Consider the following 6,561-nt stretch of genomic DNA (forward strand, 5'->3'; position numbering starts at 1 on the left):
CTCAAGCTGTATTTAATATTTATAGATTTTATTTGCCATCAATTTATTTATGTTAGAGAAATATTGACCTGCAAGTTAATTTGACCGGTTTGTAAAAACGATATTTGATGTATATTTTAAAAATAATAATAAGGTTTGTTCATTCACTGAAGTCACACCATTCTGTTGGTAATGACACAATTTACATTTTCAATGCATAATTTAACTAAAATTTCACTAACTATGCATTTACATTTTTATAGAAAATGAGCTTTTAGTGTAAGTATTGCTCTACTTTAGCTTCATTTATGTTATGAATAAAGGTTTGAAACACAAAATGGGGTTTTGAATAACATTTTGCACATACTGTTTCATAACCTTATAAAATATTTTCAGAATTGATAGCATATCTTGTTTAATCTCATAATTTCCATCATAATTGCTTTTTTTCATGCAGTGTACCATTAAATGTGAGCATATTTTGAGTATAAACTATCTACTTGCGGGCTGTATTTTGTATCTTTAACTGTAAGCAATCCCTTCTTTTTAAGTAGGAAAACAAGATTCTACAGAAAAATGTTATTATGGAAACATCTGAGTTCAATTCCAAAATGCTTCACTCCTGCTGTTTTTATGAAGTCATATTTTGAACTGGATGTAGGGGGTAAATTTCACATTGACTGCTGATTGTGCTCATTCAATTTGCAGTGATCAAAAGAACGGTGAGAGTGTGTGTGCGTGGAGCCTTCTGGGTCTCAGATTTACCTGTAATTCTCCGGACGGTGATGGGATTGTTGCTGATGATATAAAGTAATGGATGTGAAGAATCTGGAGCCTGCTGGTGTTCTTTCCTTCTCCTCCACTTCCTGCAGTGAAAGATCTCAATTTGAAGACACCTCCAAGTAATTCTTTTGTGCTGAATAGTATTCCGTATGTGGACTAAACAATGTTTTTCTTAACAAAAGCTTCCTCTGCTGATCCCAGATCACCTTTGGCATTTCCACCAGTGGTATTTGATAATAAATTATCACAGTAAACTTACTTCATATTCTAAGAGCAAGCAAGTCTTTGGAGTGTATACAGCTGATGATCGATTGGGCAGCTGTCTAATAGTTTGCAAATGTACAGTATTCAAATGAATAAGACTGTGCAGCAGCCTGAAGCGAAAGCGAGCTAATGATTTATGTACAGTTGCACATTGATTTCAGTCCAGCCCATTTCTCACTTTTCCATAACATTACCTATTATAAATTCTGCTTGATCAATCCTGGGATGGAAGGATTGGAATGGAAGAATGAAGCTGTTCACCTGAACGGTGCAAAACAAATGGAAGAAAGGACAATCTGAATGTGAGCAGATGTAAAATTGTCAGATAAATTACGGAAGTCTAAAGCTACGGACACACCTTGCATGTGAGTGATGCACGTTCATGAACGTCCTCAATTCTTTGTTTCTTCCACGGCTCGATTCCCATATCTGAAAGACTTAATTCCTGTTGACCACAAAACACAATCATTCATTTTTTCCTCCATGATCAATTTTCAACTGTCCCGTGTATAAAAAGGGACGGTATCCGTACATCACCACCAAAAGAGTCCCTTATTGGTCCAAGGGCGACCTGGTTTAACTTACAATGCGCTCTTTGTACGTAGAGCCCGAAAATGGTCGGAGAATTATGTAGAAACTAGAGTAGTTATGTAGGAATGCAATGTTTGTAACGCAGAAGCCAAAAATGTGTATTTGTGCTTGAACAAGCATTGGTGAGTAGGAGGAGGCCATACTGGGAATTTGGATATTGATCCAATACCAAGTAATTACAGGGCTAGTATTGGCGATATTGATACAGATACTTTTTTTCTTTAAAAATTGTATTATAGAGTAATTTCAGTAATTAAAAAAAAAAAACAACATTTTTTGTTAATTAAATGTATAATAAAACACAGGACAGACTTTTAGTAAATAAAAATTCTTATTAGCTAATCACAGCAATCTGTACTGAACATGCATCAAATACAGAACATGTATGTTAATAATAGCATATAAGAAAAGAGTAAATAGTGCAACAATGAAAAAAGCAAAAATGAAGTAAGAAACAGCAACGCTAACATATACATTTTTTTAATTGAAGCTGTTTTAAAATATCAAAGTCACTAGAGAAAAAAGTAAACAAAACACTGTAATGAATGAAAATATAAACAACACAAGAAAAAGATCTTCCCATTAGGTGCAAATTGGTGGCATTTTAATGACTTTATATTCAGGAAGGGAGGTGAAGGTCAATACACCAGATTGGGCAGTTTCCTGCACAAATTGGGCAAGTTTTTACTGAAATTGGGTTGTTTTTAGCCCAATCTGGCAACACTGCTGACAGAAAGACGCTGCGGTTGCGTGAACTTCGTAACCAAATCCAAGCTCTTTATTGTATTGAAGAAAAACTGCAACTAAAGTCTGGAAAGTATCACTCCCATCTCACTTGTATCGATACTTCACCTTGGCAAGGCAAGGCAAGGCAAGGCAAGTTTATTTGTATAGCACATTTCATGTACAGAGACAATTCAAAGTGCTTTACATAAAACATTAAAAGAAACAATCAAAAGAAATAGTAAAAATGTCATTCATCATCATTCAAATCATTAAAATAAAATTAAAAGAAAGTAAAAAGATTTTAATTTAAAACAAGCATAGATAAACAGTGCGGACGTAAACTTTTGAATACAATATTAATCAAATGCAACTGAGAACAGGTGAGTCTTTAACCTGGATTTAAATACACTGAGTGTTTCAGCAGATCTAAGGTTTTCTGGAAGTCTATTCCAGATCTGTGGAGCATAGAAGCTGAATGCAGCTTCTCCATGTTTAGTTCTGACTCTAGGAACTGATAGAAGACCGGATCCTGATGACCGGAGAGGTCTGGCTGGTACATACTGGGTCAGGAGGTCAGTCATATATTTTGGTGCTAAACCATTCAAAGCTTTATAAACCAGTAACAGAACTTTAAAGTCTATCCTCTGACAGACAGGTAACCAGTGTAAAGACCTCAGAACTGGACTGATGTGGTCTACTTTCTTGGTCCTTGTGAGAACCCGAGCAGCAGAGTTCTGAATAAGCTGCAGTTTCCTGATGGATTTTTTTGGTAGTCCTGTAAAAACACTGTTACAGTAATCAAGTCGACTAAAGATGAAAGCATGCACTAGTTTCTCCAGGTCCTGCTTAGACATCAGATCTTTAATCCTTGAGATATTTTTTAGATGATAATAGGCTGATTTAGTGACTGCCTTAATGTGTTTATCAAAATTTAAGTCTGTGTCTATCACTACACCCAAGTTTCTGGCCTGGTTGGTAGTTTTTAGTTGAACAGATTGAAGCTCTGTAGTGACGTCTAACCTTTTTTCTTTAGCCCCAAAGACAATAACCTCAGTTATTGATACTGGTATTGATACTAGTGATACTCAGATGGACACGCCCACTCCTGCTGGCAGAGTGAAAGTAGCTTTTTTTATTGCTATTTTCCAATAGGTTCAAATTTGTGAATTGTAATATGTAAGAGGAACAGTGTATGTTTTAATCTAACATTCAAATGTGTTCAGCAGTTTCTAATACTGACTTTTACTTTGAAATTTTCCTATCTATGTGACCCTCATTTGTAGTGAGAAAACTTAATGTTTTTTTGTACAAATAGAATCTGGCTACAACAATCAGATACTCTTTCACACATATGTGATAGTGTGCTAGCGAGAACAGAACATCTTCGTTTTCACTTTATTTTAACATTGACACAGTATTTAATGTACTGTCTGGAGTGAATTACTGTTTGCTTTTCAAGACTCTTTGGGGACAGGCTTTGTTTGGTGTCAGGGAAGATTAGGAATCCTCAAGTATAAAAAGAAATGAAAACCCCATTACCAGTAATGGTTTAGTTTGGTCCAAGAGATCCTGCAAAGCTTCAGGGTGGGGTTTCGCTGCCTCTAGAATACTATATAAGCATAATGCTGTTGCTTTTTAGTGCCTGCATTCCAGTTTGCAATGCTCTATTAGACAAAACATCCATCTGCCAACATATTAAAAATGCTCCATGCAGGTTATTAACATGCCCTTGGCGAAAAAAAAGGTTTAGCTCTGCGAGGCAAGCATCCCCATAAATCGCAGCAGAGACATTTTTATTACAGGTTGTAAATAGAAGTTCGTGCCATATTTATGACAGCCATCACTAACTCATTCTGATTCTTATTACTTCTCAGTTCCTGGACTTGTGAGGCCATTCCAGACACATTCTGTGTACAAGTTTACGTTGAGTTAAGGATTGATTGTAAAGGAAATTCTTTATGTAATTGCTCCCTCAGCTTTCAACAGTCTTTGGTTCTCCAGGAAAATGCCCCTCTCATCTAATTTAGTGGGCTGTTTTATAGAAGGGAATTGCTTAATAGACTTGTTAAACTAATTGATAAATGTATTCTTTCATATGTGATGATAAAGGACTGTAATTAATGCCTTCTCATTATTTTGATAAATAGTGCAATAGTTTATCTAAAGATATTTCTGTAATATAATTACCCACTAATGTTATGTTAATTCAGAATAAACAGGATATAACTCTTTAAATATTTTGATTTTGCATCCATGTTTTTATATTTCAGGATTGCTACGTTCATATCAGAAGGTTAAAAGAAAGACTGACCAAATTTAATTTGATTATTTTAATATATAATTTATACTCGCAAAACAAATATATTTTATAGAGATAAAATCTTCAGTTATCAATGCATTTTTTTGGATCTGACATATTTTTTACATTAATTTCTTGTCTTTTTTTCACTCAAATTGCCCAATGTTGTCAAACGCTGATTTATTACAACTCAATTGGGTTTTGGAATTCAAATAAAATAAGAAAAAGTCAATTGTTTTTAATAAACTAAAGCAAAACTGTGAACTTGAGATTTTCACCAATTTTGGAATGTGACAGCTTCACTCAGAAAATACAAAAATATTCAATGTATTGTTTTTAGATTTTGTATTAAATATGTCAACTGAATCGTCATTTATATACCTTTATTTAAATGTCACTTTTTGTACCTGGTAAAACAATGTGTTGTACACTATTTTCAGTATGTAAATTAGTGATGTTACAATTAATTGATAAATTATGAAGTAATTTATATTCCTACAATGCAACCAGATCAATCTGTCTGAGGCAAGTTATTGAATCAAATCAAATAGATCACTATTATTATAAAATAATTTAGAAAAGCAAATGCATTGGTTATATTGATACTGGAACATACAATTTGGATTGAAGTACAGTAGGTTCATTTTACTGTAGCATAAAAAAGGGCTGAACTTTATCAAACTAAAATGGGATGAGATTTGAAATTCTTGTTTACTAGTTTGTGCATATTTCATTTAGACTCGCTTGTCTTGCAATACATAGAAGGAATGTGTAAAACTTCACCTAGACTGTTCAGTACCAGGTATTTATCTGAGAGTCACACTGATTTAATTTTTGGCTGCAGATGTCCTGGATCAATATTAGTGAATCGGATCGTTCAAGATGAACCAATACATACCATGAATCGTATCATCAACCACAAATCGTGTTGTGAATTGGATTGTTGTTAAAATTCATTGTTAGACTCCTAATTAAAATGCCCAACATTTAAGTTGGCTTTAATATAAGTTGTGTTTTTCACTTAATTTCTGTATTTTGGTTATAAAATTATTTCAGAGCAAATGAAATCCAATAATTTAGCACCTTGTCAAACAATATTTTTTATTTTACACACATTTAACACCACACGTTGCCTTTTCTTTGTACAGAGTTGTTGAGATTCACACAAATTTTCTCCTGTTCAGGTTATTTAAAGTCCTACTTCAGCATTTCAATAGATTGAAGTCTAGAACTCGACAGCACATTGATTACTTTCTGTTTGAGCCACTCTGCTGAAGATTAGCTGATGCACTTCAGATTGTTCTCTCTCTACTTGACCCAATTTCAGCTAAATGTTTCTAGAGTTTAATTTGACTCTAGAATATTTGAGTCTGCAGTGCAGCTTATATGGCATACTTGATGAGGTTCTTGACAAGTCAAAATCCTAATCTTTCTATTCCTTTTTTTGGATTGAGTTTCTCCTGGTATTCTTCATAGGAATATATTTGTATGAACACAGTCCCAGAGGTTTTAAAGTTTGTTCATCCAAATGTATCCAACATGAACATTGTTGCAATGCTGCTTTTGTGGACAAAATATTTATTTTTTGGAAAAAAAAAAGTATTTTATGATTGAGGGTTAAAATTGATGCTCAGTCTCAGGAAAAATAACAATCCTCTAGTAGTGGACTCCACTTCCCAGATTGTCTGATAAACAAAATAGGTGTTATTATGATGAGTTATCCACAATTTTCTCATTCATATTTGCCAGCATTTCTGCTTTTACAGTGTTGTTTCCACACAAAGATGATCATTTTGTTAGCTATCTTATTTGTTAATGCTACTGTTACAAATACAACTGCCACCTGTCAGTGGGGAAGCATTGACAGAATCTACCAGATTAGCTGGTACCACCAACTTTTTTTTTTTTTTTTTTTTTTT

The sequence above is a fragment of the Oryzias melastigma genome, linkage group LG13, assembly GCF_002922805.2.
Source record: "Oryzias melastigma strain HK-1 linkage group LG13, ASM292280v2, whole genome shotgun sequence".
In the NCBI taxonomy this organism is placed as follows: Eukaryota; Metazoa; Chordata; class Actinopteri; order Beloniformes; family Adrianichthyidae; genus Oryzias; species Oryzias melastigma.